Source organism: Triticum dicoccoides, chromosome 7A, assembly GCF_002162155.2.
Source record: "Triticum dicoccoides isolate Atlit2015 ecotype Zavitan chromosome 7A, WEW_v2.0, whole genome shotgun sequence".
Taxonomy (NCBI): domain Eukaryota; kingdom Viridiplantae; phylum Streptophyta; class Magnoliopsida; order Poales; family Poaceae; genus Triticum; species Triticum dicoccoides.
In genome coordinates, this window is record NC_041392.1 from 712104082 (window position 1) to 712117511 (window position 13430).

At 45.3% G+C, this 13430-nt stretch overlaps 1 pseudogene; it reads right to left on the minus strand.

Moving 5' to 3' along the window:
• Positions 1–1760: 1760 nt before the first annotated feature.
• On the minus strand, positions 1761–3365 carry LOC119333999 (annotated as a pseudogene).
• Positions 3366–13430: the final 10065 nt, after the last annotated feature.

Genomic DNA, 13430 nt, shown 5'->3' on the forward strand with positions numbered 1-13430 from the left:
GGATCTACCGACATTGCCTTGGAACGGTTGGCCTTGGGAAACTCATTAGAGGCCACCAGTGCCTCTTTCAGCTTGTCAGTTGAGCGAGGTTTGGAGCTTGGAGACCGATCTAGGTCACTACTACAGAATGGGGCTATGAAAACACACCTATCGCACACCCTTTGATCGAACTATGTATTGTGTAACATCAGACACAGTTCGAGAACAAATCGTATGTGTGATGTCGTAATATCACATACAATTCAATAACGCAACTATGCAACAGTTTTTATAAAAGATGTGTGTGTGATGTGGCAGAGCCCTTCCTCTGTGCAAGGAGAAAGCATGGTACATCATGAGAGCGGATCACATGGGAACGGAGGAGTGGTACCCACTAGAGAGGTGACATGCTTAGAAGATTGCTTTATTTCTTTTCAGGTATGGTTGGAGCGTGGTGGTTTAGTTTAGGTCAAAATAAGATCCAACGGCTCTTGTTTATCAATTAACTGACGATGCACTCAATCATAGTTCATATATTCCTTTTTTTTCTTGGATTCTGTAGCATACTCGACAGATGATTTTTTTTATCTTCAAACCTTAATGTTAAGTCCTGGAATCAATCTCCTATTTGTTTGATAAATCTTGATCAGTCAAGAAGCGATCTATATCGAAGATAAAAAATGCAATACACCTATAATTATTTCAGATATGTCTGCCTATATATATCCATGATTAATAGGTTCATATTGACAAAATAGTGCCCCTAGTGTTTTGGTACATTGAAATGCTTGATCATATACACATATACCCAAATGAAATACCAGAAAATAAATGATACATTAGAAAAGAGAGTAAACAGGAAATAAATATCAGTTTCAGACCGGAGTGGCATGTGACCTTTCACTGCTGCTCAGTTTACTTCCGGTGAAAACATGTAGTCCATCGGCACAATGAAGGATCACAAGTAGAAATTGAAATAGTAGGCTTAACATAATTACTAGCTTACAGTAATTGACTGGAATAGGTAGAGTGCATTAACTTAAATGACTGAATGGAAAGAAACCATTCAAGGATAACTAAGAGCACCTTATATATAGCTAAGCTACTCTACCAAAAGAACACATCAGATGATAGACAATCAAAGCAACCAAGCAAAGTCTTGAGACGAGATAATAGTGTTGGTCAGCATGGGAAAGGATGTTCTTGTTGATGCGCACCATGAATCCACATATGTAAGGATGAGTATCACGTGGACGAGCAATTCTGGCTGTCGTGCATTAACCTTGCAGAAGATACAAAATGAAGCAAGCTCCGGTCACCATCGCAACTAGAAAATGTGGAGTAGTTGTTATATGTGTTAAGAATGTTGCCACTGAAAATAAAACACAATATGCTAAGAGCAGAAAAAAAAACCCAGTGGACAATGAAATTCAGACGAGACAACTAACTTGATGCAGAGTTTAACTGAACTAATAATTTGCGTCAAACCCCAAGGCATATAAATTCAGATAAGACAACATTGGCTAACCTAGAAACTTGGATACCACTGCAAAACAAAAGGGTACAATCTCAACAGAGAAGATTGCAAAATGCAAAAGAGCAAATTAGGTAAGGAAAACCACGTAAAAATATTAAATTGTGCTTATTATCCACTCCCCCATTTGGTTATTTCCATGAAATATGAGGGATAAACACAAAAATTCGGGAATATAGCATGTTTAGTTAGATATGATTGGCATACATGCACAACTAAACTCTATGACTATGCAACAGTGCTCATGCTAATAATGCATGCCAAACATATGCTCACCAGAGTTGTGGTAAACATTGTAATGCACAGACGAATATGCCTGGAAGATGTTCTATATCTTTGCGCATTCATCATTACTTGCCGCGGTCTCCTCTGACAACATCATTGTCGTCTTTTTAAGCATTGGTGCACATTGGGATATCAGTTTCAAGAAATCAATCTCCTGACCGTATCCTTGAAACCCGTTGACCTCCACTTCCTCGAGAGCAGACAAGGAGATGGTTTGAGATCTCCAGTTCCAAGGCTCACAAAAACAATCAAATGGGCATTCTTCTTTCACCTAAAACCAAATATTATTACACTTTGGTGAACCACTACACATTGCATTATTATTATTAAGGTATATAACTAAGGCAGAGAATTACCGTTGATCTCTCTAGGATGACCTTAAGCCTGCGTATAGAACCACAAATTCGAGCCATCTTAAGGAGATGAAACACGAGCGCTCCAAAAGCATGTCCATTTGTTGTGAGATGTAGTTCCAAAACAGAAAATCCAGCAATCATGTGCTTCTCTATCTCCTGTGCAAAGGTGTGCTCTTCGTTGCCTAAAACACGCGAGGTCTGGAAAAACAATTTGATGGGGTATATATCATGCATTCACAGATTTAGTTAGTTTGATCGAAATTTTGCAGTAAATAAATTGAGCGGGAGAAGAGACGCACGGTGCGGGAACAAATCTTCAGTGTAGGGACATGTCCTTGTCTCTCTCCCATCTGTAGTGTCACCCGCTCTAGCCTCCAAAGACCAAACACAATAGACACAATAGACGGATCGTGGTACCTGCAGTCCCATGAGACCTTCTCCACCATTGGTGCCAAGACGGAGATGCTGCCACCCGAGGAGACAAAGGACATGCTCAATTGCTTGAGCATGGGGGCGACGATGTCGATACGGTGCTTCCTTTGGTACAAGCGGGCGACGAAGAGCTCCTGCAGCCACAGCGAGCTGACCCTCAGGTCGCCCCCATGGATAACATTGCGCAGCCGGAGCGCCCGCAAGCGCGGGCAGCAGGAGAGCAACGGGTCGAGATCGGGGACCCTGCCCGACAGAAACAGCGTCTCTAGCGCCGGGAAGTCGACGCCGTCCGGCACGCGGAGGAAGAGGAAAAAGTTGACCAGGACGATGGAGGTGGTGCGGGGGAAGCAAGGCAGGTCGACGACGAGGGAACGATCGGTTAAGTCTGACGGGAAGCGGAAGACGAACTCCTCCGGCGCGAGCCGCGCGGCAGCGCGCAGCAGCGAGTTGAAACCGAGGCTGCCGACGTGGGTTTTGGTGCCCGGCCGGTGCACATAGGGGACGCGGATTTCCAGGAGGGAAACCGCGGGAGCGTTGACGCGGCCGAGCGCCGCTTCGAGCGAGGGGAAGGTAACATCGCGGAAGACGATCTCGTGGAGGCGGGTCCAGAGGCCGCCGCTGCCGCTCCAGCGGCGGGAGAGGACCCTGGTGCGCACGGCGGTGGCGATGCATCGGAGGCGGGCGAGGATCAGGAGGAGCAGGTCGTCGGGGAGGGCGCTGATGTGGTCCTCAGTCTGGGAGGAGGAACGGAGGCTACGATGCCCCGATCTCGACTCCATCGAAGCTCAAAAACCCTACGTGCGTACGTTCGTTCCCCTCGCAGGTTGCTAATTACGTAAGCTGCAGCCAATTACGTATCTCTACTACTATTAAACAAGCAAACATATTCATCGCTAAACGCACCCAGTCTAATCTACACATAACATCCCTGATCAATTATAGCCTCACGATCCAAATCACTTGATTTCATCTAGCCATCCAGATTACACTAACCGCCAGCCAAGAGTGCGTTTAGCAATTTTAGAGTGCGGACGAAAACTCTGCCATCCCGCTACGACGTGCGGCCACGACCCAACTATCACGCACGAAAAAAGGAGGCCGCGACCCAACTATCACGCACGAAAAAAGGAAAGAGATCACAATCGGATCACCTCATCCTCAACCGGGCGCTGCACCTCCGGCTTGCCATCGCATGCCCTCCCAGTGGCGTGATCCTCCTCCCCCTCCTCGCCAGTTTTCGTCTTTGCCATCGAGAGGTGTTCAAGGGGGGCGACGGCGGTGGACAGCAGCGGCGCAATGGCGGACAGCAGTGCATGTGCGGCACACAGCGGCAGCGGCCGTAGGGCCACAACAGGCGAGTAGGTGGTGCGGCTGAGGGCAGGAGAAGGGAGGTCGGGCAGCGCCGAAGGCGGAGCTTGGCCACGAGCATGGCGCGCAGAGGCTGTTGCTGCTGCTAGCCCCATGTTGGCAGCCCCGTGCTAGCGCCCTGCAGCCGCATCACCGAGCGGCAACCCCGCCGCCACACCCCCGCACGAGCGCAGCGTCACCGCATCGGCAAGCCACAGCCCCGCCATACTCGACCGGAGGTCGCCGATGCCTTCCGCAACTTTTGGGTCAACACCCAGATTGGACACCTCCTTTTTAGCTTCTTGTTGTGTTTGGTTAACATGTTTCTATGAAATTGTAGATTTCAGTAAGGTTCTGCTGTGTGTTCACATTAATTCAGAAATTGTATATATGTATCAATCGACTGCATCCGATGTTGTGCTTCTCATGTTCCCTTGAAAAGATTGCTGGATGGAAAGAAGGTTTTGCTTTCAGGATTTCTGGTGTGTGTACGACCCTGTAAATAACTCTCTTTCATCTCATGCAGCAGCAGAGGCTTAGAGGAAGGCGATGCAGCGTGGATACACATGGGATGCTGCAGGTTGTAGTCCTTTTAGTTTGTTGATAATTTCTCTGACATAGATTGTAAGTTATATATTAGAAATAGATTTTAATTTGTGTATGGTGTGGATTCCAAAACTAAACTGCTTCTACTGAAAAGCTCCCTTGTACTAGAGTTTTCCTAAAGCTAATGGAATTCCCTTGTACATACATTTGCATGATGACTATTTTTTCAAGATACATGTAACAAAGAGGAGGAGCTCAGGGAGCTGAGTGTGAAAGGATAAAGGAGTCAGGAAGGAGAAATCATATGTTGGTTTAATTAATTCTTCCTAATCAGTATGCTTTTCATATTGCCGTCTATTGAACTAATATAGTTTGCTTTTGATTAAGGATCTTGACATGGCACCTAGCTGTTTTTGATTTTCTGTAGCTTTTGTTGATCTTCTCCTTGTTCGGCTTAAATTTCTCATTGTTTTTCCTATTCCTTTGCAGGAACATGAACCTGATGATGACCCATAATTGGATGTATGTGAGAGGTACATGTGTTAGCTCATAAGCATATCAGAAGACAATCATGATGTTTATAATTATTCAGTTATATTTTTTATCCATGCCTCAACAATCGACGAAATTAAGCGATAGGATGAACATTCAGACTTTCTTGATGATTGGGATTCTAGGAAGACCATTACATACTCGACCAGCCCACCTGCCATCGTGAGACAAGCTAAAAGTGAAGCAACATAAAAATGGTTAGCCTTCCCAAAGGTGAATTTCTGCACAACATTCTGGGAAATCACCTATTTGTATCCATACATTTTCACCTTCACTATAAGTGGAAAGGTTTGCTATATTTATTTAACTACAATTCAAAACATTTAAGTACTGCACTATATGTTAATGCTACTCAAACTCCATTATTTATAATCAAAATATGTTTACGTCTACTTTGTTGTCTGCCTGATGGCCTTTTTCTAAGAGTTTTCTAATTTTCTTGGTGGTGCAGTGATACTTTTTTCTTCGCCTGTAATCCCGGCGTCCTCCTCGCATCATTCTGCCGTCACTGACCATCATTATTCAGCCGTAATCCAGTCGTCCTCCTCGCATCACCCTGCTGTTCCCCTGGCCGATTGCCTGGAGATGCCATCCAAGCGCGCGTGGCTGAAAAAGTGCTTCATCATGGTCAGGCGCAGGTAGATGACAACAAGCAACACAACAATGAGCAGCTCGACAGAGGAGTACGATGTAACGCTCGTCATAGGGAATCAGGAAGGTACAGTGATGGGTACTTTATCTTCCTTGGTCATCATTTTTTTCAAACTATCTTCGCCACAGAATGATTCTTGATAGCAGTACCTCCCATTTATGTTTTCTATTCAGCATAATCATATCCAACTGTGTGGTATATTCTTTTCTCCATATGAGGGTCTGCTGCATGACCAATTCATTTCTCCCTTCTATCTGATTGCCAGTCTGGTGATGACTTTCTAATAATTTGTACGTATGTCTTTTTGGATTGGTCATTAGTTTCTGAAATTAAGGTACTGTGACTTGGGTGGAATATATGTGTATGCACTGTTGTTACATTGCAGGAGAGTGAACTGTGATCATTTCTCCGACACCGTACTGTGACTTGGGAGGAATATATGTATTCATTTAACCAGGAATACTTGTCGCTAAAATGGATAAAAATGGGTGTATCTAGAACTAGAATACATCTAGGTACATCCATTTCTCCGACAAGTATTTCCGGACAGAGGGAGTACTTTTTTGAGGACAATGCTGCATTGTGTCTGCACTTTTTTGTGTGCATAGAATATAATGCATGTCCCATATGACTGGTTCAAAGAAATACAAGCATAGTTTGAGGTAAACTGGCCAGAAAACTAAGATTACTTTAAGTAAGGATAGAGCTATGGATTACATGATTGCTTTTCAAAACACAACATCAAATGTAGTTGAGCACACCGCTTCGGTTGGTGGAAGTTTTGAACTTGGTATTCATAATAACCCATGTATATGTTTACTAACGGTAACTATTTCATCTGATGGTACTGCTATTGTGTCACAAAGAACAAGTACTCTGATGATGCCAAGAAGCATAATGTCGCAAGAACTTTTATGTCACTGTTTTCTGTTCAATGTATTTCATCAGCAGGTGAGAGAGCCTGCTGAAACTTTATTTTATTTCATCTTTTTTAACTGGCAAACAGCTTGCTTTGCGTATGATCAAACCTTCAAACTGATTAGGTTCCATATCATAAACAAAGCAGATGTAGCTGGTTCTACTTTTGTTGAATTATTATGGTTACAAGGATCAACATATGTATTTTTTTTGATTTAATGTTTTGTTTCTGCCCCTTTTTCGACCCATTCTCAAAGGTGTGTTGCCGTCGAAGGCGAAGACTAGATGTTCTGCTCTTGTGTTTGAACAATCTTAGTTGGCAGCAAGTTTTTTCTTAACAGTGTTCAGTAAACCTGCCCATGTTGTATATAAAATATATACAATTCCATTAAATTTTCTTCTATGTTTTTTGTCAAAATACATCAGCTCATGGTCACCGAATAAACTGATGTTGACTATTGTTGGGGCAGGTGAAGATGCAAATATCTTTTCACATAATGATCGTAAGTCGAGACGTGCGTTGCACGTGCATGCTTACTAGTATAATATAAGACCAATTGACATGATGGGCCTCCCAGGAAAAACATTGCCATACCATGCAAGAAAAAAGAGAGAGAGGAAAAACATTGCCATCGATGGTTCGGTCAGGTTTGGGATACTTAACAACTCTAGTCGGTTCCCTAAAACCAGGAGTAAAGAATTCGGTTCTCTAAACCGGAACCAGCCCATCCCCTATAACCGTTAGGTGAGTATAAATTTTACTCCGAGCGGCCGCCGAGGAGTAAAAATACTCAACCTCTGGGCCGCAGAGTAAATTTTCCTCAAACACCTACCATCATCACCGCCGCCCAATACACATCGCCGTTGCACGCACGCGGCACGCCCACTCCGTCTCCTGTGCGCCGGCGACAATGGCTGGATCAGGCCACCGCCGGTCCCCACCATCCATATGTAACGCTCGGCTGGCGGATGCACACCGCAGAGGCACTTCCTCCTCCCGCGCCGGTGCCGCACCCCCCTTCCCCGACCTCCCGGTGCCGCTGCTGGTGCCGAAATACATCGGTGTGCGGTAGCGCAAGTGGGGGACATGGGTCGCCCAAGTTTTCGACCCTGACACCGGAAAGACCTATTGGATAGGCTCCTTCCATACGACATCAAGTCGGTGCACCTGTACGACGCCTGCCGCTGTAACTTTTTCTTTGGCTGCCTGCCGCCATTGAAGTTGGTGGACCCTCAGGTGGCCACCCCATGCGAGAGATGGGAGGACTGGGAGGCCCGCGAGCATCTTGAGCCGGAGCACGCCGACGAGGCGTAAATGGCGGAGCTCCACCAACGCTATCCGGGCACGTCGAGGCGGATCATATGCGGAGTACGCGGCGAGGAGGACCGGTGTCAACGACCTCTCGAAGGATGAAGGAGGCGACGGCGACAATGACTGCCCCAATCCAATGTTCGGCAGTTTGAGCATAAGGGAGTGGAAGGAGCTCTCGGAAGAGTCGGACTAGGTTATATTTCGAATTTCTAGCCTAAATTTTGAATGTCATTTAGTATTTTTTATGTAATAGTTTGAACCTAATTTAGCACCAAATTTGCGTTCATGTGGCTTTCACTTTTTTACTCCGTTAAGTTTTGGGGTTCGGTTAAAAATGACATTTCTTTAGAGGAGCACTTGATCCTCTAAAGATTACTTAGCCGTTTACTCCTCTAAAATTTAGGAGATCGGCTAGAGTTGTTCTAACATGGCACACCAGCGAACAATACTCATGTTAGGAATAAACCTCATCAGGGCTTGTAGGATCGTTTAGAGCATCTCCAATAGCAGCCGATATTTTTGGACACGAAAATTGGGTGTTGTAAAAAATTCTGGGCACGAAAACACCTTTTTTTGGCACGAGCAAGCATCGTGTCCAACCACATCCCTATAATAGGGCACGAAATAGGGCACAACTGCTCCAATGGCTTGCTTAAAATAGGGCAGTCGCACGGCAGCTGCACCACAATTTGCATATGCTTTTGAATCACAACTATTCGTATTTAACATACACATTTTTATACCACAACTATGCAATATCACTACACACAATAAATGAAACAACAACATATAAAATTCATCTTCAAATTCACATATCAAGTTCAAATGCAAATCTGAAGCATAGTGAACCAACACAAACAAAACTGCATGACCAACATAAAGAAAAGATACATAGTCTCTCAACCATCCTTGCCACATGTGGTTTCTTTCTCCTCACCGTTGGCTTCATTATGATCACCGTATTTTCCTTCCTCGACTTGCTTTGTGCTATTCATGTCGCCACACATAGCTCCCATGCTACCATCCATACATCCAAAGCCACCTCCCATGGCATTCATCATACCTCCAAAGCCACATCCCATCATGCTCATCAAAACTACCAATTCAGCCACCATGCATCCCATGCCTCCCATGACGCCCACGCCGCCACTCATTCCTCCTTCCATGCCACCACCTATCAAGTTCATCAAACTCATGGAATTTTTTCGCCAACATTTGACCTTTGCACATCCCAACAAATTCCTTTACCATGTAGCCACACATGGCTCCCATGCCTCCCATGCCACCTATGTCTCCTCCCATGCCACCCATGCCTCCTCCCATGATGCCACTCATTTCTCCTTCCATGCCACCACCCATCAAGCTCGTCAAACTCATGACCGAAGGTCTATGCCTCTTCCCACACCTTCATATTGGGTTTCATCAAATTCTTGAGAGACAAATTCTTCATTTGCAACATTTGTATATATTAAAAATGCTTCATCATCAGCGCTACATGCACACAATTGAACATAAAAATACATCACTACATGCTCCTTATCATTGCATCCATCAACTACAAGCACAATCAAAACGAAAAAGCATTTTTTTTACCTTTCGGACATATCGTTGAGCATGTTGTGGGCACCAGTGGCCGTGGCCACGGGCGCCAATGGATCGTCCTCCATGGACACCGACGGGAAGGAGGAGGAGGAGGCGGTTGTGATGGCAGAGCAGCCACGGTAGCCACATCAGTCGCCTTCTTGGCCGTCGCCATGGTCTTCTTCGTCGCGGCAACGACCGTCGGGTTACTGGTGGCCGCTTCACGCCTCCTCCTCGAGGCTTGGGTGCAGTGGTGGCCTTCTTTGGCCGCTGACGGCCATCCTTTCCAGCAACGGCACCCAGTCACGAAGCCGCAAAACCACCATGGCGGCCATGGGCGGTGGCGGCAGCAGGGCCTTCGCTGGTCGTGGAGAGGAGGACGGGAGTGGCGGTGAGTGTATCGGGGTCCGCGGCGCTGGCCATGGCGCGTGGCAACCGGTGGGGGCATCTGAGGGTTTTCGGTTGCGGGCGGGAAATAGACGGTAGTGCTAGGGCGTCAAGATGTACCCTCGCATTTTTGCGACCGCAACCAAAGTACTGTATATTTGCAGCACTCTGCACTGCATTTTAGGGCTGCCTCGCAAAACATTTATGGTTGGGTGATACGTCTCCAATGTATCTATAATTTTTCATTGTTCCATGGTATTATAGTATCAATCTTGGATGCTTTATATGCAATTATATGTATCATTTTTTGGACTAACCTATTAACCTAGTGTCGAGTGCTAGTTGCTATTTTTTTTTTGCCTATTTTTAGTTTTTCGGAATATCAATATCAAACGAAGTCCAAATGCCACGAAACTATTTGGAGATTTGTTTTGTAGACAAAAGAGACCCTACAAGGTTCGGAAGGAGACTAGAAGATGAAGGAGTATCCCACAAGGCACCAGGGCTCGCCCAGGGGGGCTAGGCGCGGCCTGGTGTGTTGTGGGGCCCATGTTCAGGTTTTTTGACCTAATTCCGCCTCTATAAATTCTCTAAAATCAGGAAACCAATAGAGAGCCACCAAAACCCTTTTTCCGCCGCCGCAAGCTTCTGTTCTCGAGAGATCCCATCCAGGGGCCTTTTCTAACACTCTGCTGGAGGGGGAATCAACCACGGAGGGGTTCTACATCAACCTTGCCGCCCCTCCGATGATGCATGAGTAGTTTACCACAGACTTACGGGTCCATAGCTAGTAGCTAGATGGCTTCTTCTCTCTCTTTGATCTTCAATACAATGTTCTTGGAGTTTTATTCGATGTAATCACTTGCGGTGTGTTTGTTGGGATCCGATAAATTGTGAGATTATGGTCAGATTATCCATATTATTATTTGAGTCTTCTCTGAACTCTTTTATGCATGACTATTATAGCTTTGTATTTCTCTCCGATCTATTGATTTGGTTTGGCCAATTAGATTGTTTTTTCTTGCAATGGGAGAGGTGCTTTATAATGGGTTCGGTCTTGCGGTGCTCAATCCCAGTGACAGAAAGGGACATGACACGTATTCGTATCATTGCCATTAAGGATAAAAAGATGGGATTTATTAATGCGCGAGTTTACTTTGTCTGCATCATGTCATTTTGCTTAAGGCATTACTACGTTCTTTATGAACTTAATACTCTAGATGCATGCTGGATAGCAGTTGATGTGTGGAGTAATAGTAGAAGATGCAGGCAAGAGCCGATCTACTTGCATCGGACGTGATGCTTATATACATGATCATTTCCTTGGATATCTTATGATCATTCGCTTTTCTATCAATTGCCCAACAGTAATTTGTTTACCCACTTTATGCTATCTTCAAGAGAGAAGCCTCTAGTGAAAATTATGGCCCCTGGGTCTATTTAAATCATATATTAGAATCCAAAATTACCTTGCTGCAATTTTACTCATGTTATTTTATTTGTATTTTTGTTCTATCTATCAATCACTACAAGATTTGATCCTTGCAATTAACCGCCAAGGGATTGACAATCCCTTGTTTGCGTTGGGTGCAAGTATTTGTTATTTTGTGTGCAGGTGCTGCTAACGAGGTGTTATGTGATTCTCCTACAGGATTGATAACCTTCATTCTCAACTGAGGGAAATACTTGTCTTTACTGTGCTACATCATCCTCTCCTCTTTGAAGAAATCCCAACGCGGCTCACAAGTAGCATTGGGCAGCTGTTGGAGCATGACTTTTGCCCCCTCATGCCTAAACATGCCCCATGCTCAGAAAATAGAGCTGCTATTGGAGATGCTCTTAGGCTAAGTCCTGCAATTGAGCTATTTCACAAAAGAGGTTTACTTCAACTACCTTAGGTCATCTCGCGAACCCTCCGCCCGCAACCATTCGGATCGTGCGGTCTGGACGTGTTTTGCCATCCATGGTGGCCCTGTATCCGTCCACCGACTGGCCCGGACTTCCATTTTCCCGCAAACTAGGGGGCTTTACGGGAGTCCAGAAAGCAGTCATGTAGGACTCTAACACACCAGACCCACCCAAAACACCTCCCAAAGCCCATCTGAAACCCCGCGCTTCCATCCTTCCATCTTTTCCTCCATTTGTTTTCTCTCTTCCCGACGCCGCTGCTCCACCACCCTGGCAACCCCGCTAAACCCTTCCCAGAACTCCGCGACACCATCACCTCCATAGCTACACCCAGGCTCCACGCCGCTTGTCCTCCTTAGCCAATGCACAACTCAGCTCTGTTCACCGCACAAGTACCATCTTCCCCAATGGTAATCACCACACTTGGCAATTGTTCGGTGAAATGCCAGTGCTAAATTTATTTGTCCCTTTTTCTTTGAAGCAATAGATTGGATATGGAGTACATATATAAGCACTATGTTGAGTCGTCTCACGACTCGTCAGATGTGGAGGACTACACGGATGAGATGGCGATGATGCAGGCAGTCCTTGTAGACGCGGAGCATGCGGAAGAGCATGTTCGCAATTTCAAGGGATCGATCAAGGGTCATTGAGTGTCATCAAGTTCTCAATTGCAATAGGGCATATGGCCATTTGACACTAATGGATGACTACTTTACCCCGGATGCCATATTCGCTATCAATTTTTGTTGGTTCTTTCGGATGTGAAAAAATGTCTCTGGTTGTCTCTACCATATATGGTGTGCGGTCCTTCGATGACTACTTCTTATTGAAGAAGTATGCTATAGGAAGGATTGGATTCTTTGGTTACCAGAAGTGCAGGTCATATGGCAGATTCTTGCATATGGCACAGCCGCTGATTCGTGGGACGAATATCTACGGATGTCTGAGAGCACATGAGAAGATGCCATGATCAGATTTGTTACTGATATGGTCTCAGTGTTTGGACCTCGGTACATGAGAGAACCAACTGTCGCGGACATTGAGAGGATCTTGGCAATATCAGAAGCAAGGCGGTGGCCAGGTTTGCTCAGATCTCTTGATTGCATGCATTGGAGATGGAAGAACTGCCCAAAAGCTCTACAAGAGCAATGTCAGTGGCATGTTAAGAAGCTCACCATCATTCTTGAAGCATTTGCATTGCCGGTTTCTTCGGCATGCCTCGGTCTCACAATGACATCAATGTGTTGCACCGATCACCATTGTTTGCTAGGCTGACTGAAGGGCAAGCTCCTCCTTGCAACTATAATGCAATTGGGCATGAAAACAACATGGACTACTATCTGGTTGATGTTGTCGATCCTCCGTGGACTAAATTTGTCAAGACCATCTCCGAGCCACTTGATCAAAAAATGTCTCACTCCGCCCAAAGAGGAGAAGCAGTTAGAAAGGATGTTGATAGGGCATTTGAAGTTCTCCAGGCCCATTTTGCAGTTGTTCATGGACCTACTAAACAATGGGGTCTGGAGACCTTGTGGGAGATGATGACATGTTGTGTGATCATGCACAACATGATCATGGAAGACCAAGGTGAGGGATGCTTAAATATTTGAGAATTTTTTAGCTAAAGTAAAACTTGAT